The following is a 26,430-nucleotide window of genomic DNA, read 5'->3' on the forward strand; positions in this document are numbered from 1 at the left end:
TAGTCAGGACTGAACTGACAATGATGCTCGCTGCCAAGAGCAGCATTTCCTTTAACAGCTGCTGGGTAACCTGGAAGCTTTCAATCATGGGAAACAACTGGAAGCTGTAACACTATGTGCCATAAGTATCCCCAGGAATTTGCTTAGGAACAGGAAGCTGAAGATATATACAAAAAAATCCCTTTGTTTTAGTCTTCAAGTAGCACAACAGATGAATTATCTCTTGCAATATTTAATCTCACATTTCCCAGCAAAGTACTTCTGTGAGACTTTTTTGTATATAACCTATCATAGCTTCTGCACTTTGTCTCTCACTAAATCCCTCTCCCTCCTATTAAAATGGATTAAAAATATATCCTGTTCTAAGCTATTGTTCCCTCTCAAGGTGGGGCAGTTCTGTGACTTGGAAAGTATTACACCCCACTGGTTTTGTGGTGATATCTGGCTCTCATGAAGATGCGGTTCCTACTCAGTCAGCTTTCTTTGGACTGCTGCATGCATGCTAGAGGACATGATTACAGCAAAAATGATAACACCAAGCAGCTTGGAGCTTAAAAATCCTGCGAAGACGTGGCCTAACAGTGTTTCTGTGGCTCACACTGTCTCAGATGTAGTTTCTGAGAAGACTCAACCCTACATGGATCATGCTTTTCCATCGCCCACCCCTATCCTGCATTAAACAGAGAAAACATCTAGAGCTGCCCTGAGAACTGAGGATGAAGAAGGATAAAGACAGCAAAGACCTTCCACGGAAAGTCTGGTAACAAATTAACAAAAAGCAGTAAAGTATTAGAATATTTCGTCCTTCACTGGAAATATAATACCTTAAACATGTTATAGTTGGTGGGCTCTGTGCTTATATTTCCCTCTTTCGGCACAGGTCTCTGGTTAAACCACATTTTCCAGGGCACACCACAGCCTCCTCACTTGGAGAGGAGATCTGGTTTATTACAGGAGCCAGAGGTTGACACAGGAGTGTACCTTTTCATCAGAAAATTTGAATGCAAAGGTTGAACTATACTGCTGTGCCCAAAACTAATTTGTCTTGACTTCTGGCATTCTGCTTTTCCATAGCTAGCAATCGTAGGTAGGCAGGTAGGTAGACAAACAGATTTTCTTTCAAAGGCAAACATTTTCTCATGTATTGTTGTTTTTGAAAATGCAGTTTTCAAACATCTATAAAAAGACTGATCATCAGAAAATAAGCAAAATCTGAAATCAGCAGCAATTAAAAACCAAATTGCAATCACACAGAATCATAACCCACCTACAGCTCTGCAGTTCTGGTCGTATCTGGTAGTTCACAGTGAAATTAAAAAATGTGCTGTAAGCCTGAGACACAGTCATGCAGGGCTAAGAGGAAGCTGAATGCTGTTTGCCATAGGAGCAGCAGACATGCCTGAGTTCATAGTCCTCAAGGTGCATTTGATGTCTTGCTACAAAAATGTTTTTCTGGCCCACAGCCAACAATAAAACAAATGGTGTACCACATGCCATTCTCCTTGGCCAACTATACTGATAATGGGGTGTTCTTGTGACCTTTTCACAGGACATGTTTGAACACCATACTGCATTGTTATTATGTCTGTACAGCTTTCGGATCAGAACTGGCTGGGCAGCTTGGTGGACAGAAACAATTATTCAAGTCTAACCTGTACCCATTTAGAAAAAGACGCTCTCATAAGATTTATCATCTTTCCTGGATGTTTTATGCAGGCAACAAATGAAACGATGTAGAATCAACTATGTGGAAAGAAAAGGGAATTTCACTTCACAGCTCATGCTTTCGACTGGTGGGAATGAGTCCTTCTTCTCTTGTCTCTTTAATTCATTTTTTGAAAATGTAATTATTGTCTGGGAAATCTGACTCCAGTTAGCCACCTGCCAAGTACTGACTCACATCTGTGTACAAGATGTTCCTAGCTTTTGTGCATGTATTTGTATCTACTTGCAGAATGCATCTGATCAGCTGCTTTCTGCATGCACAGAAAGAAAGGGGAAAAGACCCCCAACACAACCGAAGGGTCGGGTTCTGGGGTTTCTTTCCCTCCTGCTTGCTCTTGCTTGCATCTTTCCACTCTCAATACCTTTTGACAGAGCTGCTCTGTGTGGCCCAGAAGCATTGTAAGGGACTCACAGGCACCACTAAGTCATATGGCAAATTTCCAGTCCTTGTTTTTGATAAAATGTTGATTAATTAGTCTACTATGAATATATTGTGTCTTGATAACAAGCTGGCTAAAATGGTTTAGTTTCCATTTCTCAGTTACTGGGTTAAAACATTCCTGTAGTGATGGCAGCATTCAAATGTAATAACATTCACGGTATCAGCCCTGCATTGATGTCACCTTCCAGCACACTCAGTGACATCTGGGCATTCCTGAAATTAATTTGGATTCTTTTGCATGTGTGGTGTGTGCATGTGTGTGTGTGCATACTGACAGAGAACAAGGGAGAAAGAGTTGCAATTTTGCAATTAGTATGGTTCCTGAAAAAGCTTGACTGCTAATAAATACGGAACATCATTCATAATCAATCACTTAGATTGACTTTGTGCTCGAACTCAGTTCGATCTTCCATCAGGGCACTTAGTACACCTGAGGGATGCCCTGAGGGGAAGAGGAGGACTGCAGAGAATATCTGCCTGGTACAGATGGAACAGGGCAGTCATTGCACCCAAAGCCTTAATATCTACCACTGGATAATAGTCAAGCAAGCTCTTTTAAATGTTAGAGTAGCCTTTCAGTAACTTATGCAGACTAGGAAAGATTCCTGCTGAAGCTTGCAATGTTTCCTGTTAGTCCATTGCTGGCCTACCTGTTGTTGTACTTGCAGTATAGCACTCAAGGAAAACTGAAGTGATCTGCAAAAGAGCCTGGAATGTTCTGTAAGCTGAAAACAGCTGGAAATTGCATGTTTTAAACCTTCTTCTGAGTACAATTCAGAGTCTGTCTTGCCATCAGAACGGTGTTTTGTCTAAGGAGCTTGCTTTCACCAGTAAGATAACTGGACTCTCCAATTATTCAATTTTTGTTCTATAGAAACAAGGCATTTCAATACAAGAGGAGAGGAGAGGAGAGGAGAGGAGAGGAGAGGAGAGGAGAGGAGAGGAGAGGAGAGGAGAGGAGAGGAGAGGAGAGGAGAGGAGAGGAGAGGAGAGGAGAGGAGAGGAGAGGAGAGGAGAGGAGAGGGAAGACCACTTGGGCTGCTTTATATAGCATTCTGCCAAATAATAAAGTTCTTCCAGAGGAAAGAACTTCCGACTACACCAAAAGAAAGCACAAACTCCTTTGTGCCAAGTGAAAAGCTACCTACTGTATTTTATCATATTTTTAATGTTTGTGTCATGGCAGGTCCTACCTGCGAATTATGTACATAATCAAGCTGACTAGGTGTCCATAAATGTATAAATATGTATCATGTGCATTAGCAATTTGGTCAAACCCAGATATTTCACTTTCTGAAGCAAAGATGTGCATGTTGGGCTACTGTAGCCTTGTACAAATAACACTTCTGGTGGGTGAACAGAAGCATTACCCAACTGTATTAGCTGGTTGTCTAGTCTTCCTTTTATCCACCTTGCTGCAAGAATGAATGCTCAAAGTTGCACCAGACAACTACAAAACAGTATCTCAGTTACTTTTCACAGAAACTTCTATTCAGACAGTACAGAACAACACCCCAGACCTCCCTGCAGTGCATTGATACCCATCTGGTTGTTTAGCAGAAATGTGATGGGTCAATATGGTTGTGACTGTGTTGAAAATGCAATTACTACGTACATAAGAATGCCTAAATCACTTAATGAATCCAGCCTTTGGTCCTGAGTATCCCTGAAGTGCAACTTCATCAAAATGATACACACCAATGGGATGAACACAAGTGCTGTTAAAAAAATCCCCAAGAGTTCCTTCTGCTAAACTTTCAGACAAGTCCCATAGGTTTGATGTTTACATATCACAGAAAGAAACTGCAGCTGGACACCAGTGCCTGTGTATTCATTTTGCTAGCACTTAAAACATCAGACCCCCATAGTGTCGAATCGGAGGTGACTATGCGGTGGCCCAAAGGAGATTGCTTCAGAGTAATGCAGTATGGTAGCAGAGAAGAGACGGACTCTGGTAGGTAGGTTTGCTCATAGGGAGAGATGTACCCATTTCCCTACATTCATTCTTGACCCGTGGCCAACTAAGACTGGGGAAAAATACAAGGAAAAGACAAGCATAGAGTGATGCATCCATCTGGAAGAAATGACTGCAGTTTCCTAGCTATAGATCAGCATAGCCTGACTTTCTCAGAGAGTATTAGTTTTGAAATTTGGACTTAAATGATTCAAAGGATGGAACACTGAAAGCAGAGAAGAATGGAAAAATCAGAGAAAACAACATTTAATGTCCCTTGAAGAGCAACATGAACCTCTGGCTGTTACTTCATCCCATGATGACATTTGGCAGAAGTCAACCATATAATGATTCCATAGCACATGTGACTGTGTCAGAGCACCTTCAGATGGCTTGCATGATGTGTTTCTACTGAGTGCAGAGTGTATTCCTTGTTTTGTTCTATCATGATCACCTTCAGCCCTAGCTAAAACCCAAAGTCTTTCCTATCAAGGAACAAAACCTATTTCCAGTATGTAAAGAGCAGTTGTATGGACTTTGCTTCCACAAAACAAATAGCACTTTGCTTAAGCAGCTCTATCTGAAAATGGTATATGCTAGAAGCAAGCAAGAAAAAACAGTAAAATGTGAAATTGTCCACAGTAAATAATGTCATAGGTACAAAGCTCCAGTGAGGGAGACTTAGAATCATCATGAGACTCAAAAAGATAGTTTCAAGACAAAGCTTATCGACTGAGATAATGATGCCTGCAACTATGTCTCATTATAATGACAGCTGCATTATTATTTGTTAAGGTTTTTTCTAGATTCCTGAATATGACTGACATGACCTTGAGGAAGTATTCCAGGATGTCAATAACAGTCTCATTACCTGCTGGGACAGCTTGCACTTACCATGCAACTCTTGCAGTACCACAGATCAGCAACCCCACTCTTAACACATTGGCTGCCCAGCTTTCGGCAGCAGCTGCAGTGGCAACATGACTGAAGCTGCTGCTGTGTGCTTTGGAGATAAAAAAAGAACAGCCTATCTGACTCACTGAGTTAATACCTATCAGCTCTGCCAACATTATGTTCAGTGTCTGGGAAGCTGATATAGTAAATTTCTGCCCATATTGGTAATGGCAATGATTCACTGAAGCAGTTGGAAAGACATTAGGATCATGTAACAGGATTAGGATTTCTCTACCTGGCAAAAGAAATAGGGATTTAAACTACCATAAATTATCTCTGAAATCTTTCTTTTGCAACGGCTTTCTTTTCCATATTTAGTTGGATTTCTGTTCTCAACCACCTTTCCTTCCTTCCTTCCTTCCTTCCTTCCTTCCTTTTCCTTCTTTCCTTTTCTTTTTTCTTTTCTCTTTTCTTTTTTCTTTTCTTCTTTTCTTTTCTTTTCTTTTTTCTTTTTTCTTTTCTTTTCTTTTCTTTTCTTTTCTTTTCTTTTCTTTTCTTTTCTTTTCTTTTCTTTTCTTTTTTTCTTTTCTTTTATTTTATTTTATTTTATTTTTTCTTCTCTTTTCTTCTCTTTTTTCTTTTCTCTTCTTTTTTTTCCTTTTATCTTCTCTTTTCTTTTTTCCTTCTTTCTCTCTCTCTTTCTCATGCTTTATCCTTCATTTGTGTTTGTTGTTTTTTTATCGTGCTCTATATCTGTATCCTAAAAAGTGTGTGTGTAGTAACTGTTATGACTTACTCATAAAATTCACATGTATCTTCATAGCATTTTGCAGATAGTTACTTTCCCTCATCCGAAGTGAAAGGATGTATTGCAAAAGTCAATTTTAAAACAGGCTGAGTTACAAAAAACATATTGATTACCCGAAGTGTATGCCTTTGGTTTTTAACCTCTTGATTCTAATTGCTGGTGGGAGCCTGTAGTTTTGCTGGCATGACTTTTCAGAAAATTTGGACCCTGCAGTTTCCATGGGACATACATACACCTACTCCCCTTCCTGAGAATTCATGTTAGTTTGCTAATACTGATTTAACACACCAGAAAAATAGCTGGTGTGTAGAAATATGGTATCAGGTGTGAGGGATCTAGAACAGAAACTCAAAATTATTAATGGTGACAGTCAGAGGAAAGGAAGTTGCAGGATTCAGACTTTGCCAACAAACCTGACACTTTTATTTTGGATGGGCCTCTGGGAAGGAAGGGCAGAAGACAATGTAGACATGGAGTTGAACTGAAACTGAATTTAAGTGGTGCACCAAGGAGGTTGCATAAGACCATCACTGAGCAGCTGCCACAGAATCACTAGAAACTGAACTCCTATGATTCTCCCTGGGAAAGCTGGATGTTCAAAGAGGGAAATCTGTCCTTCCTTGGTTGTTTCCCCCACTCCCCCCAGCAATAGCTCTGGATATGAAGTATGATATGATATTGAAGAACTTGGAGGTCCAGGGATGAGTCATCATTGGAGTCTAGTACTCATTAAGACCCACTGTCTTTGTTAGTTCTAACTTCAACAGTACTTCTGAAAATGAGTACGCTATTTGGCTGGGTCAAAAGAAAATCATTGCTTAGTCTCGTCCAAATCAGCGCAGGCTGAGTTTTACTGACTTAGGTGAGACTGGAGATCCAGATATCTTCCTAGGATGCATTTTGTTCAAGTGAAAACCCAAAAATATATGTTTATAAGGGCCTGCTAATGTTTTTTTGTAAAAATTAGGCAGAAAGAACCAAAACAAGGTATGCACCTCAGTTCATTCAAGGTGGCATAACAGTAACAGACAAGACCAATGTCTCACAACAACATACCATCTTGGACTGTACTCTGTACATAGCATTCTTCAAATATTGAAACAGGACAGTGTTTAGATCCCGAGTTTGCTCAAAAACACTGGAATGAAAAAAATATTTAAAGAAAATAGTTGGCTACCACTTATACGGTTTCTGTTTGTTTGGAGTTGGGAGAAAAAATGTTACTAGAGCAGTAATTGGTTAGACTTCTGAAATTATATTGAAAGGGAGAAATTGAGGCCTACGTTAGTTAGATGTAACTATTTAATATTTAACTATTGCCACTAGCTGGGGGGGGGGGGGGGGGGGGGGAAGTCTGTACTTTTCTGATTTTATTTGCAAATAGTAGCCTGTGGCTTCAGTGACGAACTGGAAAACCTTCTCATCTTGGAGCATTCACGGCATATGGTGCTCCATGTTTTTTTCCCATGTGTGTAATTTTGAATTTTGGCCATGTAATCAAACCTTGTAAACATTAACAAAAAACAACCAACGAAACCTAAAGATCTATCTGTAAAGAACATAAAGTACCAAACAACATTTGAGGCCAATGCGGTAGAAGAAGAAGATGGATCAACAGTTTGTGAATTATAGGTTTGACACCAATAGGGGAAAATGCTGTAACATACTTCACACCCTCAAATATTCAGTTTCCCTGTCTTTGCATGGGGCAAAGTTCTTGAGCTCCTATATACATATACTCATTATAGCTGAACACCCTCAAATGCCAGCGCAGAATGACATTGACCAGTTCCTTTTTGAGTATCTTTGCTGGGAAGTGTGAATGTTTGCAGATTAACCAAAAGCTAATCATTGAACTTCCTCAGTGAGGGAAACTCTGGTCACATTTTGACTTTTTTTTTTTTTTTTTTTTCTTTTCCAGGGGGGAAGGGTATCAGGGGATGGGGGGGTGGGGAGGGAGGGGGTGAAGATTAAAAACATTTTATTTGGCCTGAAGTAAAAGTGCATACTTCACACATATTTCTAACCAACCCCCAAAAACAGTCCCTGGCTTTGAACATGTTGAACAGGAAGCCATTTAGTGTTGGAATGCTTGCTTTGCTGGTCCAAGAAACACACGTTCTTATTACTCCTGGGCTATCTAAAAAGGTTCAGGGTGAAAAAGTTTAATTTATATGTAGAACCTTGTTTCCTGTTTTGTTTTTTCCCCTGTGTGCCAAGTCTGTTTTTTAAACTCTGTGATAGGAAACACATTTCCCTTTTTCTCCCTTTCGTCTCATTTTATTTACCCAGCTGTATATTTCACTTCGATTTATAGCTCATACTCTTACCTGGCTTTAAGTCCAAAGACACAGTGAGAGAGAGGGAAATATGGATGTTGTGTTTTCATGGTTACTGGGGAAAGGGAGGAATCTGGGTGGAGGTGAAGTTGCCTTTATATCAATGTCAAGGGAATGGTGGATGGAGGCTTCTCTTTCAGGATGTGCCACAGTATATGTTCAAGAAAGGTGAGGAAGAGGGCACAAGGAAAGCAGTGGCAGCGCAGACCATCCCCTGATCATAGAATTATAGAATTGTTTAGGTTGGAAAAGACCTTTAAGATAATCAAGTCCAACCATTAACCTAGTACTGCCAAGTCCACCACTAAACCATGTCCCTAAGTGCCACATCTACACATCTTTTAAATACCTGGAAGAATGGTGACTCAAACACTTCCCTGGGCAGCCTGTTCCAGTGTTTGATAACCCTTCCCATGAAGAAATTTTTCCTAATATCCAATCTAAACCTGCCCTAGTGCAACTTGAGGCCATTTCCTCTTGTACTATCACTTGTTACCTGGGAGAAGAGACCAACACCCACCTCTTTCCAACCTCCTTTCAGGTAGCTGTAGAAAGAAATAAGGTTCCTCCTGTGTTTCCTTCTCTCCAGATTAAACAACTTCAGTTCCCTCAGCAGCTCCACATAAGACTTGTGCTCCAGACCCCTCAACAGCTTTGTTGTCCTTCTCTTGAACACTTGAGCACCTCAATGTCCCTCTTGAAGTGAGGGGTCCAAAACTGAACACAGGATTCAAAGTGTGGCCTCACCAGTGCCGAGTACAGGGGCATGATCTTATCCCTTGTCCTGCTGGCCAACTATTTCCAACACAAGACAGGATGCTGTTGGACCTGGCCACCTGGGCACACTGCTGGTTCATATTCAGCCAGCTGCCGACCAATATCCCCAGGTCCTTTTCTGGTGGGCAGCTTTCCAGCCACCCTTCCCCAGACCTGTAGCGCTGCATGGGGTTGTTGTGGCCCAAGTGGAGGACCCGGCACTTCTCCTTGTTGAACCTCATACAACTGGCCTCGGCCCATCGATCCAGTCTATCCAGATCCCTCTGCAGAGCCTTCCTTCCCTCATCCACTAAGCAGATCACCTTGTCATAGAAGGAGGTCAGCTTAGTCAAACAGGACCTGCCTTTCATAAGCCCATGCTGACTGGATCTGATCACCTAGTTGTCCTGTAAGTGCCACATGATGACACTCAAGATGATCTGCTCCACAACCTTCCTCAGCACCGAGGTCAGACTGACAGCCCAGTAGTTCCCTGGATCCTCCTTCTGGTCCTTCTTGTACATGAGTACCACATTTGCTGACTTGTAGTCAACTGGGATCTCCCAGTTAGCCAGGACTGCTGATAAATGATTGAAAGTGGCTCGGTGAGCACTTCCACCAGCAACCTCAGTACCCTTGGGTGGATCCCATCTGCCCCATTGACTTGTGTGTGTCTAAGTGGTGTACCAGGTCATCGATGATTTCCCCTTGGATTATGGGGGCTTCATTCTGCTCCCTGTCCCTGTCTGCCAGCTCAAGGGACCAGGTACTTGAAGAACAACCGGTCTTACTAGTAAAGACCGAGGCAAAGAAAGCAGTAGGGACTTCAGCCTTCAATCAATGATCATTCGATGGTCATTGAATGAACTTATGCATGTTTAAACTCTGTTTGCTTTCTCCAGACGAGACAGCCATCTCACCAGTTTTGCTCGATTTGGAACTACTTGCATGTAGAAGCATAAGAAGCTAAAAATAAAAGTAAAATAAAGTGAAATAAAATAAAATAAAATAAAATAAGGTAACATAAAACCAGTTAACAGATCTTTGGTGTGTGTAATACATGTATGCATTTATGCATGCACCCTACAACGGAGTTAGCTGTCCAAAGAGGAAGAAAAGCCTTCCTGAACAAGGACTGTAGCATTTAAAATAAAATTGTGCACATAAATTAAGAACTCTACAATTAAAACCAGAGCAGACAGTGCTTGTAGAACTGGGTTTTTATTATCATTAGTTTAGGACCATTGTTTAAAACGGACTTTGAGTAAATGGATGATTTTTTTTACTTCAGAGGTAAAGTGATAGCTAGTGAAAGTCATTGCGCACCTAACTATACATGTTTATCACAGCTGAAGGGAATTAGCAGGCACACTATTTAGTCTAGTACTCAATTTTTTAAGACAACAGTCTTTGGAAAAGTTTGAGGCTTTTCTTTTTTTGCTGTCCCAGCATTTTGATATTGCTCAATATAGAAATATCCAAGCTATTAAGTGGAGGGAATGCACAAAGAAGAAGCTAGAGGCTGTGCCTTTTCTTGTCTGCTGTCCTGGGGGTGAAGTGATATAAAAATACAGCTCCTTTGTTTTGCACTGCTCTTCCTCTAGAGGTCTAAGTTTTTATGTTAATAGCTTCAGATTTAAAGTTTAGTATCAATGCATATGATTTCTTCTAGATGTGCAACAGATCCTTCACTTCCTTATAACTCTGTTGCTAAGAAAGCCCAAGAGGACAATAAAATAGCCAGTGCACCCATCAGATCTGTCCAAACCAATCAGACCTGTCTTAGTACCCCAAGATTACCCGGCTGGGACATGCAAGCTGCCAAGCACCAGTACCTGCAGGGGAAATCGCTGCTGCAGTGAGCTCTCATGGGCTGCCACATTGCATCGCTTCCATGTGGGTTGCTGGAAGGCCAAGCATGGGACTGAACGGATTTGCCATGGTGCTTGCCCATATTTCTGCCAATATTCCTTGCCAGATTGCCTGGCACACACCAACTGGTGCTGAGGCAGGATTGTCAAAGCTCTCTGGGAAGCAGAAATTCCTGAAAAAGACTGTTGCATTTGTCACATATTTGCCATTTTCCAATAAGCCTGTGAGCGGATGCCTCCTATACTTGGTGGCATAACCCAGGTGGTGACATGCTGAGAGGCTCTGCTGTGTACCAGCCACAGTGGGTCTAGAGTTTGAGATCTTTCATCTCCCAGGTCTTTGTCTTTTTCTCTGAAGTGAAGGTTCAAGAACAGAAAGAAAAATTGTTCTTTGTTTCCTGTCAGAATGTCACAATTGTTGCTAGAGTGTCTCTGGAGCTCTCTGGAGCAAAGCCTCATGCTGGTTTGGGGAACTGTTCTGCTTCTTCTCTTTCCAGAGATCTGGAATATGGGGAAGGAAGGAGGGGTGAACCTTCACTGTATATCACCCTGCTCAAGGAGAAAAGATGCTGCATTTAACTAATGGGTTTTGGATGCCAAAAATTCTGCAAGGAACTCATCCAAGCACTGGACACCAAAACAAAAAGAGCTTTCCTTGGTCTGTCCAAATATTTGCAAAACAAAGTTAAATTGTGACTTTTTCTGACTAAGAAATATAAAACCAAGGCACTTAGTGTACCTTTTCAAAGGCTGGATGCTAACTACCACCAATAAATACATTTCAGTGGTAACTGAATGCAGGGATTATGGTAGAGCAAATCACTGTTTGGGAGCTTGGCTGAGTAATATCACAATGAAGTACTGGCAGAAGTAGAATGAGCTTTTCATCCATCATCCCTTTTCTTGTCTGATTAGATTGTAAATATTTTTTCCTCTTAGGTATTCCTCATTCTTCTGAGAATACTTAATAATACCTCTATGTCTTCCCTGTTTTAGGAAATCTCTATTTTATCTCTGCAGCACCAGCTACAACCACATCACTAGAGGCTTCTTCCCAGGGAGAGATCCTACACCAGGTAGTATTGGGTGACTTGTATCCATACTGCTCAGGGCTATACTGTACAGCACCTCACCTGCTGTCTCCTCTGGAGCCTATAGGAAGCCCCTGTTGCCCTAAGACCTAATTATTTTATGTTATGACCTTTCAGAACATTTCAGCCTGCTGCAGCGGTGTCTTTATAACATGATTTCAAATTAATGCACACCATGGAGCATGGTATGAGGCTGCGTGAAGGTACTTAAGAGCATGAGTTTGCTAGAACAACATAGAAAAACTACATAGAGCTGAACAAGCTGAACTAGTGTTTTCTGGTAGTAAATTATCCCCAGAAAAAAATGTGGATTTAATCTCAGGGAAATAGATCTATTCCAAAGGGCAGCCTAGGACTCTTGCATCAATGGAAGAAAATGAATAGACATCTGGTGCCTGAGAACAGGCTGAGCACCTGAGTTACAATGTGGACAGATCCATGGACTCTGACATTTCTAACTTATCCCTACCTCTCTCAGCTCCTCCACCTAATTAGCCATAAGTGGTTGTGCAAATGAAAGCTGAGAACATCCCTGTCTGCTGAGAGGCTTTGCATGATTTCTGAAAGTTTCCAAAAGTTTAGATAGATGGTTCAGGGGAGAGGGCAGCTGCCTGTGCTCCATTCCTTCTTACCAACACAAAAGTGAGAACTAATGGGCTTTTTAAATAACTTTTTTCCATATCCTAAAAAATGAGTTGATTAGAATTTAGTGTGACAAAGACCTCCTCCCTTCAGTTTTTATATTTATCCCAGTAGGGTCGTTCTAATCTTGATCACTACTGTGCGAGCGAGTACCTGCTCTGGTGAGAGGGGACTGAGAGCCTGGGACTGATGCTCTGAGAGGCCTCCAGCTGTCTCAGCCACATTAGGTTTGGCCTGACAACTCCAAAAACTTCAGGGGCCTGACTCTGCGTTCAGCAAAGTCAGTGGTTTGAGTTTGTGCAAAAAATTATTTGGAGAATCAGGGCTCAGAAAGAGGTTCAGGAGGCCACTTAAATCAGCCTTGTACAGGGCCCATTAAAGCCGAAGGTAATCTTCCCTGACTGCCATGCAAGTAAGTAGGCAGTCACACAGGGCTTTTGGAAGTCAGCACCAATGAAGGTGTAAAGCCTAAACACTTACTCAGGAGTAGGCGAATGCTGATAAAGGCTAGAAAGCTGGAATCCTTATTTAATGGTTAAGAGTTTTCCTCGCTGATATTAGAAAATGCAGTGATAAGGAATAAAAAAACCTGGCAAGCGCTTAGTAAGCTTCCTAGACCAAATGGTTTAAGCTAATTAGAGAGCTTGTCATCATCTTCTGGATTTCTCTGTTGGTATTAGCCTAAGAAAAGGTGCTTTTATATAAATTCTTATGAAAGTCTGCAAATGTAGCCACTCTCTTGCATATACAAATGTAACTCCTGCCTAATCTGTGAATCCTGGCATACAGCCTGCGACTTCAAGGATCTGTCTCTCATCTAACCAACCCAAGCACTAGCAGTCCACTGAAAAGCAAAATGCACCTTTCCAAATCCTTCCCAGTATGCCTTCCTTAAAGCTGACCATGTAATACTAGTAGGAAGCACAGAAGAATGTTCTTATTCTGCATAGCTCCCTGTAACTGGAAGTAATCTTCAGCCATACAGATACTGCGTAGAAAAAGATAGAGTTTAAATAACTGCAGACACTTAATGAGAACTCCCTTACACACTTGCATGTTAGTAATAATTTTGCTAGAAACTTTTTACAAGAAGAGGATTTTTAGCTATTTTCTGTTCCCTGACAAAATCTAAATGACTAACAAATAAAAGATGGAGTATAACAGAAAGTTGTTATTGCTGTAGACTTAAGATTTCAAACCAAAATATCTAATATATATACTGTTTCTTTCTGCTTTCCGAACTTCCAGGTAAACAGAGGTTAAATTGTAAACTCTTCTGTGCAATAGCTGCATTGTCAAAAAAGTTGAGTAAGTTCTTGAGTACCTCTGATGACTTCAATTAAATACACTCAATTAGGTAAGTACGCAAAAAATTACAAAGATGAAGCAGGAAGGAAAAGATCAGTGTAATAACCACAAAACAACTCAAACTATCTAAAAAATCTAATCCTTAACTCACTTTGAACATCAGCTACTCAATATTAGATGTTGTGTTAAAGTCATCCAAAGCTGCCAAAATGCCTAGAAGGAAGCCCCCAGTCTCTCTTCCAGCAGCAAAGCAGGATTAAGTACACACAGGCCTTGCCTGACAGATGGCTGTCTACAACTGCTCTTAGAAATCCTTGCATGGAGGATGCTCCACAGCTGCTTTAGCACCTGTTCCAATATGTCAATAACCCAATTAGGTATTTTCACCTAAAGTCTAGTTTCTTTGTTTGCTAAAAATTAAGTAGATATTTTCTCATCCTGTTCCCAAAGAGAAAAGGAAAGCAGATGTACATTGTCCCCTCTATAACATTTTCTGTATTGGAGGATTATGTTAATGTGTTCCCTCCAAGTCTTCTGTCTTCTAGAACAAACAAACCCATTTCCTTTACTTTCTCCTCTGTGTCATGTTTTCTAATCTTATAATTTCCATTGGTCTCTTCCAAACTCTTACGCAAAAAGCTGTTTCACTATTGTAACTAGGAGCTCAGCAGAGTAAAAGAATTCCCTCTTGTAGCTTACCGTTTTACAAATCACATTGCTTTTAACATAAATGCAAATTTTCACCCTTTATTTTGTTCATGGACATTGTAAAAGAGTTCCATATTTATATTTATATTTGTTTTGCATTGTACCAGCTAAACCACCCCTATTTGAGAAGCACTGTATCTGTGGGTTAGTTTCCTGTAGCACTGGTCCTCTGACACCTTCCCTAAGATGATTTATTCCAACATACATTGCATACCAGTGCAATCAACTTCTTGTTAATGGGTTGATATCCTCATCTGGCCCCAAACTGAGGGGTGTTCACCCACCTTTTCCATGACATGACCCCTAAGGCATATATCTGTCCCCACACTTAGCATGGTGTCAAAACTACATTTGGGTCTCTGCACCTGGAAAACACTGTGCTCTGCCAGCCAGGGATGGAGGTGCCTGCATGGAGACAGTCACGTGCCAAGAGTGCAGAGGCACATCCTGGAGTCTGGCACAGTGTGAGGAGCCAGAAGTGCTGAGAAAGGGAAGAGCACTCAGTGACACTGCAGGAGGATCAGCTGGGATACCTGGTTAAATAGCTCTTAAAGGACATTGTTTCTAACTCATCCACACAGCAATCTATTACAAGCGGTTGCAGGAAGACAGTGGCAGAAATTCAGTGGCCGCAATCCTTAACTAACATCTAAGTGAATAAAGCCAGTTACCCCAATACCAATGATTGTTCCCTCTGTTTGAAATAGGGGGAAATTAGTCAGTGCAGCTCAATGTTAGCTCAGTGATTCCCTGTGGTGGAAAACAGGGGGAGCAGGATTGTGTGTGTAACTTTTAAAATGTATTTTTGTTCTTTGTCAACGTTGTGGGAAGTGGAAGTAACTTTTAAGGATTCTGGATCATTAACTTTAGATTCCTTAAATCCCAGAGCAGACTTTTTAATTCTACTAAAATTATCTTCATTTTTCAAACATTGCTATATCTGTACGGTTGGTGATTTCCTCACTGGTGTATTTAACAAAAAATAAGATTATTTTTATACTAGTAGCATAAAGATATTAGTATGTCTACAAGAAAAATAGACTTTATTTAATACTGTGACTATGGAAATCAGACTAATGAAGCTCATTGCATTACCTTTCCATCAGTTGTAATTCACTTTGAAGATTAGAAATGGAAAAGTTGACTTTTTATAGGTGATAGTTTGTGAGGAAGAGAAAGAGACTTGTGCTTTGAACCCAAAGGACCAAGAGGCATTTCCATTGATTTTGCATGAATTGTCAAAAAATAATCCTGAGAAAGCTTAACAATAGCACGTCGTTCCCTCTACTCTCTCAAACACTTGAAGTTGATATTTTTCCACCCCAGTTTATCAATAGTTATCTTTCTACCATATATGATAATGAAGTCACTTTTTTTTAGAGATTTTACATTTTGGATGAGTGAGCAAGCATGCACATGTGAATCATACAATCATATAATGGTTTGGGTTGGAAGGGACCTTAAAGATCACCAGTTCCAACCCTCCTGCCATGGGCAGCAACACCTTCCGCTAGACCAGGTTGCTCAAAACTCCATCCAACCTGGCCTTGAACACTTCCAGGGATGGATATGGACAGTTTCCCACATATAGTGCCAGGCTGTGTTTCTGTCTGCACTAGGCTGTATTTTACAATTAATTTTACCTCTAGAATATGTTATCTGAGTGTCCTTAGTGTCTTTCTGGGATCTAAATCACTTTAAAAACGTTAGTTACAAATCCAAAAAAAGTGGTTCCTTTCTGTTATACCTTCAACTGCCTCCTCTAAGTAGTATTTTGGGAAATGGGCCTTGATAAACACTTTCATTTTCTCTGAGTTTTGCATGTTTGTAAATATCTGCAGATATGTGTATATCAACAACTTCATTGTTTACCAAGAAAAAAAAAATATCAATCAATCTGTGTATTAATGATCTTGTTTATTCCTATTCCTTTTTGACTTGTGATCCTGGTGGGACTTGGGTTTCTTTACTGTTCTATTTATAGATTATGTAAACATTGTATTTTCATTGTATTTGCACCAGCTCCTGCAGAAGTCCCGTAAGTCTCAAAATAGTTTTCTGTGTGTTGTCAAAACACTATTTAAAACCAGGTTGGCATTTAAAAGTGGTTCACGTTTACTGTCTTTCAGTGACTTCCCATCACTTTTCCTTAGTTTCAAAGCAAAAGGATGCTGGTGGTTTTAACTGTCAGGTCAATGAACTGTTTGTTGGTTCGAAAACAAGGTGGAGTTCTTCCTGGCTCACGTATCATCACCTCTAAACCAGTCCCAGTTGCAGTAAGACATTAATGTAGAAAATGAGGGAGATCTTCAGAAGCCCAAATGCCAGGAAAGCACCACAAAGTGCAAATTATTTCTAACAATGAAGCAGAGGCATGTTATTTGTGGTGGGGTAAGGGGCAGTGCACAGGGATAAGATTATTATCTTCTACTTATCGTATCTACTTATGACCCATGGGACTGAAAGAAAAACAATATTTTATCTGTAAATGGATTAATTATTTTTTAATCCAGAAGGAGACAAAAAACATGGCCTATACCAGTATTTTTAAAGAAACACTTCAGAAATTAGACTTCAATCTAGCCATAAATACACTAGAAGGTCTTCTCTCCCTCTTCAGGGAGTATCTACTACTATCTAGCAAATACAATGGATCCATTCTTGATAACACAATTCACCTTTATTTTCCTTTTGCTAATACATGTATTTTTAGGCATCATTACATTTGTCTGTATCCATGTAAGAAGTCTACATTTTAATATCTTGAGATTTCCTGGCAAATGCTGAGGTGAAGATGGGCAAAGGAGTTCAAGCAAAATAAAAGATCTTTGCCTGCTCTTCGAATCAGTACTACCCAACGCTTGCCTTGCTTCCTGAAATGTTAGGTTTTTCTTTTTCACAAATATTTTTACTTCTGTTCTTCTAGGTCTGAGATAGACATGGAAATAAATGTCAACATTACAAAAACAAAGCTTTTTTTAGTGCCAACTGGGACTAGAATTATTGGAAATCTGTCAAGAAAGCCTTATATTCAAATCACTTCCTCTCCAGTTCTGCAGTATCAAGATGTTTGACTTATTCAGGTAAGCTTTGGGTAAGAGTCTGCTCTCCAACATGTGCCCAAACTGAAAACACAGACTAAAGTGAAGCTGCCAACATTTTGGGACAAAAACATTTGGGCACTGAGTAAGTTTTAATGTTATAGGAAGAATATTCTAAAAGCTCCAATACCTACCTGCTGCATGAAACGCTGATCGTTTGAAATCCCATTATCAGTCAACTTTTTGCTAAATGGTTGAATAAAACCTGAATGTGAAAAAAAGAAAAATCTCTTTAATGCAGTCCCTGTACATACTCTGAGAGCAGCAGCCGGGATCTAGGGAATACATTATGAGGAAAAGTCCTGCTCAGAGGTCCAGGGGGATAGGCTGATGCTTATCTAGGAGTCTTTCTAGTGACCTTGCTGAATTTTGGATCAGCCCCTCAGATGTCAGTTTATGTGTACATTAGAATATAAATGCTATATAAATGCATGTGTACACTGTGCCTTAGGATCTGCAGAAGTATAGATAAAAAAATACAGATTGGAAAGAAAGGCAAATGTGATGGCGATTAAGTCAGATTTAACTAATACAATTTCCAGCTGAAATTAAGAAGTGCTAAGCAAATGGAAGTTACATATTTTCATCTTTCTAACATGGGAATGCAAGTATTTTATAGCTGTTGAAAGACAGGCTTTATAAACCACATGGTCAAAGTATGAGCAATCAAGTTTTACTTTAATTTTCCCATGGTTTTGCCTTTTCACTATAACAGCACAATGGTTCTTGGGGGGGGGGGGGGGGGGGGAGAATAAAAGAATTTAGACATCAAATAATATTTTATAATTATAGATACAGAGTAGAGTTCTCATGTTAACCTATTTTGTGGAGTCAACAAAAATATCAACACTAAATTCAGGGAAGTTAACTGAAGCCAGCATTTTAAAAAGCTGGGTTTTGTAATTCAGTCCCTAGTCATTATTATTTACTAGTTCATAGATGAATCTAATACTGCTCCCTATTACTACTGTTGTCTGAAACATCACATTTCAAGCACTTACTTTCTGTTAGTTAAAAGTGTATCAAATTGAACTTTTGCATATCGTTTATCTTCCTCAAGATGAACATTGCTGAAATGTTTCAGCCAAATCTGTAGGGATGTTCCTGACAATATGCAGGAACTTAAGAGACTCAGTGCTTTTGTTTTCCTGACCAGACTCATTTCACAACTTGGTCATGCTTTAGATGGAGGTGGCTGTGACTGCTGAATTCAGTGCTGTGGGCATGTGCTAGGCACGCAAAGCTATTGCTTACAACATTCAGTCCCATGGGACTTCGGCACAGGGTTGCTTAGCTTGCAAAACTGCAGAAAGAGGCCATTATCTCCAGGCAACCCAGAGAAACCCCCAGAACTGAGACAGCATAAGGATGTTTTGTGTTGGCTGCTCAGGTGCCATCAGACTCTGCCCCAGCAGAGGCCATTTCTCACAAATTGCTCTGACAGCTACATGTCTCCATCCTACCTGAAGAGGCATTTAAGTCCATTTGTGCATCTGAGATGTGAATAAAGAGCAAGATGTGTAACGAACAAATAACAAATTGCTGCTTATTTAGTAAGCCCCAGCCAATATGTCTCTCAAATGGAGCAGGACTTCTCTTGCATAACATCATGCAAATGTATGTTGCATCAAAATGTGGATATTCCAAGGTGTTGAACTTAAAGAGTGTCTGGATACTTCCTACCTTGCCCTTGACTTTGCATCTTTTGCATAGTAACAAATTGTCACACTGTGGGTGTTTCTGGGGTGGATGATGTAACTAATTCATTTCCTTGTTTAATGTTCTTTATGTTACCATGCTTCAAACCATTAGGAAGTCCATAGTTGTTCCATAATTACTTTAGCCTGTAGAACATGAAATGAAAGTAAATGGAGAAGTGTATTGTCAGTGACACATGTCCTTTCTTTGAGTGCAATGAAGGCAGTATCCTTTCTGTCAGACTGAAAGTAAGCAAATCATTAACCCCCCTGCACTGTTATAAATCAGCTCAGTAACATGAGGTTTATTCCCAAAAGCTTACTGAAATGTGGGTGAGTAAAAACACATTAATGTCGGCAACAAGTCTGTTGAAGAAGTTGCAAAAGGGTTCCAGGAGGCACCTCTACTTTCGTGAAGAGCTCTAAGACTTTTGTTACAATTCCAGGAGCTGCAGGAACTGCACCAGATAGAAGAAGACATATTACTACCACCAGGTCCTGTATTACTCAGTTACAGTCTATAAACTGTCACTTTATAATTGTCAAGCAACTGTAATAGCCTGAGTCATTTAGGAAAAAAAAAAAAATCCAGAAAATGCTTGTTTTGCTTTTCCCCACATCCAGCAGACTGTACTGATGTTATGTCATATAAATATCCTGCAGATGACAAGTTGTCTTCTGTATGCAACAGGTCTCTGATGCACCAACACTGCCAGAAGGGTGATCTGGCTGCTGCATTTTACTTTCTGTTAGAATTCAGTTTTAAAAACAGCCCTCTACTATTTGTTTCTTCCCCTAATTAAAATCTTGCACTGGGAAAATGTGATGACTCACCTGCTTCTCCCTTTTGCTACAGTAAGATAAGAGAGGTTGGCAAGTGACTGCAGAGCAAGATGAAGTCAAGAAGAGAAGCCCATTGTCCTGCCCCATGACAAGCAGCATCTAGCAAGCGCTGCCTCTGCAGACCTTCTCTTCAGGTGACTCAATCTCCCACACTGACTATGATCCTGGAAAAAGGGCTCATGCCAAATAACCATCCAGATAATGCTGCAAATTCCAAGCTAATCAGGGAAATTGCCTATTCACTTTGAACAACAGTCACAGGCCTGGGAGACGCCAACCTCCAACTGCAGTCACGCCTTGGCTCATTAGTCCTATGTGCCCCTGAAACTAAACTGTCAAAGGGGTGTTGAGTGCACAAAGCACTGGGCAGCATCTGAATTAAATTCCTGTGCAGAACCAAAAATAGAACACTTTGAGCCCCTTTTCTGCTGTGAAGAAAAACTGCCTGGACAAAAAAATGCTTTTATTGGTATTATTTAATGTGTTTTTCTGTCTAAAAAGCTAAAGATTTTTGGCCTCAAGGGGTGCTAGCCTGTTACCTTAGAGACTGTTTCTTTTAGAGGCAGTGGAGTGGCAGAGGGCATGCCTTTGCTGCTTACCTTGGCAACCATGAATTGCTAAATGCTGTTCCCATGAATGCAAGCCTTTCACTGCCATTAGCGCTTGCCCACAGGTATAAACATTCCTTCATGAAAAGGTCCAGGGGAATGTACACTACCTCGATAAAAATCAAGACGACAAACAAAAGCATATTATATAACAGAGCAGTTATATAAAATTAGATTTTAAAACAAGATGTGTCTTTAATGACATTGATCCTGGACGCAGTCAAATTTCCTGTTCCATTTATATTCCCTACAGCCATACCAAGCGGTGGCAGTGGGGAAGGAAGGAAAGAGAGAAAGCTCGACAGGATATTCTTGCTTCTGTAATTGCAAAATGGAAGACCGCTGTGTCTGTACTCAGAATAAACGTGCTGGATGGCTTCACAGGAGCAGTACGACTCCAGTGGTCTCCCTCCCTGGCACTGGGGCAGATGGAGGCAGGAGGAAAGCAGAACTCACCGGCGCTGTGCAATGGCACTAGCTCCCCCTGCTCACAGCAATCCTTTATGGTCTAGCTGGGCAAACACTACAGGCAACATTCTCAACATGTTTACCTGTATAAAGCCCTTGTGCTGCAAAAACAAGAGATTTGTTGTATTCTTCCTGTAAATGAGGCTGTTGAGCATGGAGGAATTAAGTTCTAAACTTAATTCTGCCCTTCCTCCCCACCCCCCACTCCATCTCCATTTTGTAACCAAGATTTTCATTCCATTATCAGGTCAATTCAATTTCTCAGGTCTCATCTCATAGTCAGTACTTCTAATAAAACTTTGCCTTATCTGGGTTTTTAGATTGTAGTGAGGCATATTTTAGAAGAATGATCTCTTTAGAAAAATGGCTCCACTGATGTCTGTAAATGTCTGTCAAAGGGGAACCAGAAAGCAACTAATGGCTCACGTGGACTGAAAACAGCAAAGCACAAGGAGGCTATGGTTTTGCCCTGCCTATACGAAAACGACTTTGTGCAATAATACTAGGGTATTGTCCTATGGCAGGGTTTTGGGGCCTGGAAAAGACTCCTCTTGCCTTAAGAAAATCCATGTAGCTATGGTGCTTAGCACCTCCCATGTAACCCTCCCTGTGAGCAGAGTGGGCTGGCCTTGTGTCTCCCATGTGCCGTGACACCTGGCAGTCAAATGAACTCTTGAAAGCTGAGCCTGGTGCAGTGGCAGCATTGCAGAGCATCAGGATGGCCAATGAGCCAGTAGCCATACAGCTGCACCCAGTCAGCCATGTGCATATGCAGACAGACCATTTCTGAAACATTCATGTGCACCCAGATGTCATCAGTGGAACAGCAGCTCTTAGGATACCATGTAATAAATAGACCACGTCCAGGCCAAATCCCTACAGAGCCCCACTGATGCCAGAAGAATGACCAAACTATTGGGGTTGCACACAGTGCCCTGCTGCACTAATCTGTCCAAAGAGTTGAATTACATTAAAAATAAGATCTACTATTTTGTTTAAATTTAAAGTGTATCTACATTCTCCTTTATAACGTAGTAGAAGAAAAAACATACCTTACTGTATGGACTCTTCTTTCTTCTCCCTTTTTGGCGTAGCGCAGAAAATTTTTTCTTTTCTGGTATTAGCCAAGCTCACTCCATGCATCCCATTTCTCCTCCCTCCCCTGCAAGTGATTAAATGGTGGGCTCAGCAGTGTATGAGTGACAGGGAGGGAGACTGGCAGGACAAGGGAATCTCTGAGTCAGCTGCAGGCCCCTTATTTATTAGATGAAAATGTGACTTTTCTCCAAAAGTTCAAGTCAATCATTCTCTTTGTACAAAGGGGAAATGCTCATTGTTGCCAAACAGATGGCAGCAGGGCCAGCAGGTTGAGCAAGGTGATTCTGCACCTCTGCTCCACTCTTGAGACCCCACCTGGAGTGCTGCGTCTGACTCTGGGGCTCCTGTCCCAGCAGCACAGGAAAAACATGGACCTGTTGGAGTGGGTCCAGAGGAGGGCCACAAAAATGATCAGAGGGCTGGAGCACCTCTTCTATAAGGAAAGGCAGGGTTGTTCAGCCTGGAGACCTTATTGCAGCCTTTCAATAATTAAAGGGGGCTTCTAAGAAGGATGTGGAACATTTCAGCAGGCACAAGCAACAGTCACGCACCAGGCCAGCACAAAGAAGGCAAGCCATCCTGGGAGGAATCCTGGCCTGTTGGCCATGCTCTGCCCTTCCTGGCTTTCAGCAGGGTGACCAGAGCCCAGGCAGAGAGGACATGCAGAAGGGGAGACCCAAGCCTGAGCAGGAAACAAGAGTGGCCTTTTCCTTTGCTCCTGAAACCTGTTGGTTTGACATTCTCTCTCTCAAAAGAGGAAATATTACACTGACAGGAAAAATATTCACAGATGTAGCTTCTTAAGGTACTTGTCTCCCTCTTTCTCTCTTCCGTCTCTTAAGCTCCAGTCAAGTGGTTCTCAGTTCTTTGCTGGTAAAAGAGCTACTTTTTTATTTTCCTTTGCCTCCACATTGTAGCACTGTCAGAGGGTGAAGCACATGGTAGAGGGTCTTCTCCTGGTGGGGCTGGCCAGCCGCCTCTGGAAGTCCTGCCTCAGCATTTTCTCTCACTCTCCAACCTTCCCACTTCCCCTCATTAGCCCTGGCATCAAGTGCTGACAGCCACAACAGACTTTGAGATGTTCCCAGCATCCTGTGAGTATGAGTCAACAATGTGGTATCCTCTCCCACTGCAGTGGCACAAGCTTCATGCCTGCTGACCAGCTAGTGCTATAACTCTGGGCTTCTACTGATGTCACTAAGGGAACAGCTAATCACACTGGTGATCACACCACCACCATTTCCTTGTAGGAATGGGGTCTTCACAGATTTACATCATGTCCTTCTGTGAAGCCACTGCCTATTCTACTACTTTCTGCTTACATCTTTTTTAACATTTCTGCTTCTGGTGCAACATCAATAGAATGAGGAATCTCCTGGTCTGTTGCATCGGGCAGTGCCCATGGGCTCCACTTTCAGGGGTGTGGTGTCTAAAGACAAAAAACTTGAAAGTACAGGACTTCTGCTTGAATTCAAATCTCACAATAGATTACCAGCATCCACCTGTATACATATAAACATACAATGGGACCAAAACAGGCTGAGCCCACCAGCAAAAAATAAGCATTAAAAAGGACAAATCAGTACTCACACTTTTGGTGAAAGTACAGTACTTAAAAATTTTGCTGAGAATGTTCTTCTTACCAGCACTAAATGAAAAAAAAGACCAAACCAAACCAAACCAAAAACAACAAAAAAAGAGAGCTGTTCCTTGGCTTCTTGATTGAAATACCCTTCCTTCACAAAACAAATAGCATCTTTCCAGGTGTTTGTCAAGAGAGAGACAATGATAGTTACAGGACATTTCTATAATCCACAACAGAGAAAAATTGAAAAGACATTTGATTTATGAGATATGAAGCAATTTTGAAGCAATGGAATTGTGAAAACTATTAGTGCTAACATCTTCCAAAGAATACTAAAAAACAGGGACACGTAGATGAAGCTTAGCAACGGTACAAACTTAGAATGTTTGCTGTGTGAGTTATGGTGCATCTCAAGAAGACAAACAAAAAAAAAAATCATGGTTTTTTACCTTCTTTTTCCTGCATTATCAAAGTACATGAAAATGTTTCAAGTAGCAGAACATTTGTCTGCTCAGGTCAAAATAGCAGAATAGATAGACTTGTAAATTGAATAAACAAAAACATCATAAACATTTTTGAACTGAATATGTAATTTAGAAAAATATTGTCTCAGTTCTGTGTTCAAAAACTGTTCAGGTTCGTTCCTGAAGCCCTCAGTGTACTGAGAAGGCCCATATGAGCTCTAGCATCCCCTTAGGAAAAAAAAGGAAAAGAAGAGGAAAGGAAAACAACCAGGAGGGATGGAGTATCCATAAGCATCCACCATCTGGCAGCTAAGCTAGTAGCAAGCAGACTTTAATATTTAGAGGCAATTAGATTTCTTAGTCCAAAACCATCAAAATTCTGCTTCCTTTTAAAAGCGTGGATGGTTCAGACCTGGGGTCCCTTCTTTCCTCTGCACCGAGGGCACCCTCACCTTCCTCCGTCACCTGACTTCATTATGGAAGTACAGGCCAATGGCTCTGCTGTTTCTTTCCTGGCATCGAGCAACAATAACCGTTTACATCAATGACACTTAAATGTGGGCACATAATGACATCAGATCTCAGACAAAACAAGCCAGCTATTAAACAAACCTGAAGACTGGTATGGGAATAAAAGACAAGATCAAATTTTCACTCCAATTTGAGCTTTTCTACTGCTTTGCAGTTGTGCCATTACTGCTCAGCTGAGTGATAACACCCCACTGCATTTCAGATCTACCAAAGAATTTTCCACTACAGGAAACATACAGAATAAGGTCAGATACGTCATTATTTTAGTTTTCCAGCATCTGCGTTAGCTCATATTTAGATTTGTTTAGCTGAATTTCCTGCATCTGGGCAGTAAATTCTTAACATATTCAGCAGTTTCCCCATAACTACAGCCACAGAATAAAATATTCTTGTCTTGCCTTGCCTTGCCTTCCTTCCTTTCCCACAAAAAAACTCTCCCCTTTCTCCAAGACAGGAATTCGGTGTCATTTAGTCAAGTTATGACAATTCCGGTTATGGAGGGTGGATTTCCCCGGGTCCACACTGACTTCAGCCCCCCTGCAGCCAGCCAGCAGGTGGTCCTGGAAGGCAGCTCAGACCTAACCTTGACCCAAAAGCATCTACATGATCACCAGGTCTGGCATCTCTCTATGTGAGACACAGAGCTACCTTCCAGGGTGTAATAGTCTGGGTGGGTGAAATCAAATAAACTGGTATAATTTCAGGGGAAGCAAGTAGCAGTGGTTTTGGATCACTACACTGAATGTGTTAAAGGCTGAGAGCTGCCAGGAAAAGGACCATGCAAATTAAGGGATATTTTTTTTCTGTAACATGGTAAAATTAAAGAAAAGCTAAAATTAGCATTCTAACACTAGCTTCACAGGTCTCAATTCTGCCATTACTGAATGAGTGTGCTGAAATGTGGGGAAAAAAAAGACTTACTTCTGGAGGGAGCTGTGAAATGCTGTGATTATCAGGGAGAAGCGGAAAAGTTCCCCAGAATGTACCGGGCTGTTTCAGCTCCTGCCTGCACAGTTCATACCTACAGTGAACACACCAAGGGAGCAGCCTTCATCTCCCCCTCTCCAGATTTTAGCTGTGGGCTGGATGGTCCAGATCATTTTCTTCCTCTCTTTACATAAACACACCCTAATTCACCCACCAACGTAACTTGTCAGCTTCTACAGCAAAACAGTGGTCACAGTGTGAAGGTGTCAGTACAGGGGGCCCACAGTGATTCTCTTATACTGCTGTATCAAAGTCATCATCAAACATTCCTCATTTGCTGATTTATGTCACACGTTATTGTACTACCTAATCAGGGTTAGAAACATGTCTTGCTCTAAAAGTTTTGGACTAACAAGTATTTTTGATGGTAAATGCCACAATAATATACTACTAATTTTTACGTATCTGGTGGATGGCTTTAATAACTGCATCTCTAGTGAAGTCACTGCTGGGATGGTAGACAATAAATACTTAACAGTAATCAATAATGCTCTGCAAAATTGTAGGGCA

At 41.0% G+C, this 26,430-nt stretch overlaps 2 long non-coding RNA genes across 2 annotated transcripts in view; one reads left to right on the forward strand and one right to left on the reverse strand.

The window, feature by feature from the left end:
* Nucleotides 1-22,820, forward strand: part of LOC308064999 — a 97,690-nt gene extending 74,870 nt beyond the window's left edge. Inside the window, exon 2 of the long non-coding RNA XR_013928617.1 lies at nt 17,465-22,820. This is a non-coding gene — a long non-coding RNA (uncharacterized lncRNA). The remainder of the gene's footprint in view (nt 1-17,464) is intronic.
* Nucleotides 9,223-19,449, reverse strand: LOC308064997. Its single transcript, XR_013928615.1, has 3 exons — nt 19,323-19,449; nt 17,774-17,844; nt 9,223-11,290 (listed from the first exon to the last, which is right to left on the reverse strand). It is a non-coding gene; the product is annotated as an uncharacterized lncRNA (long non-coding RNA).
* Nucleotides 22,821-26,430: the final 3,610 nt, after the last annotated feature.

This window comes from Falco punctatus, assembly GCF_963210335.1.
Source record: "Falco punctatus genome assembly, chromosome: 5".
In the NCBI taxonomy this organism is placed as follows: domain Eukaryota; kingdom Metazoa; phylum Chordata; class Aves; order Falconiformes; family Falconidae; genus Falco; species Falco punctatus.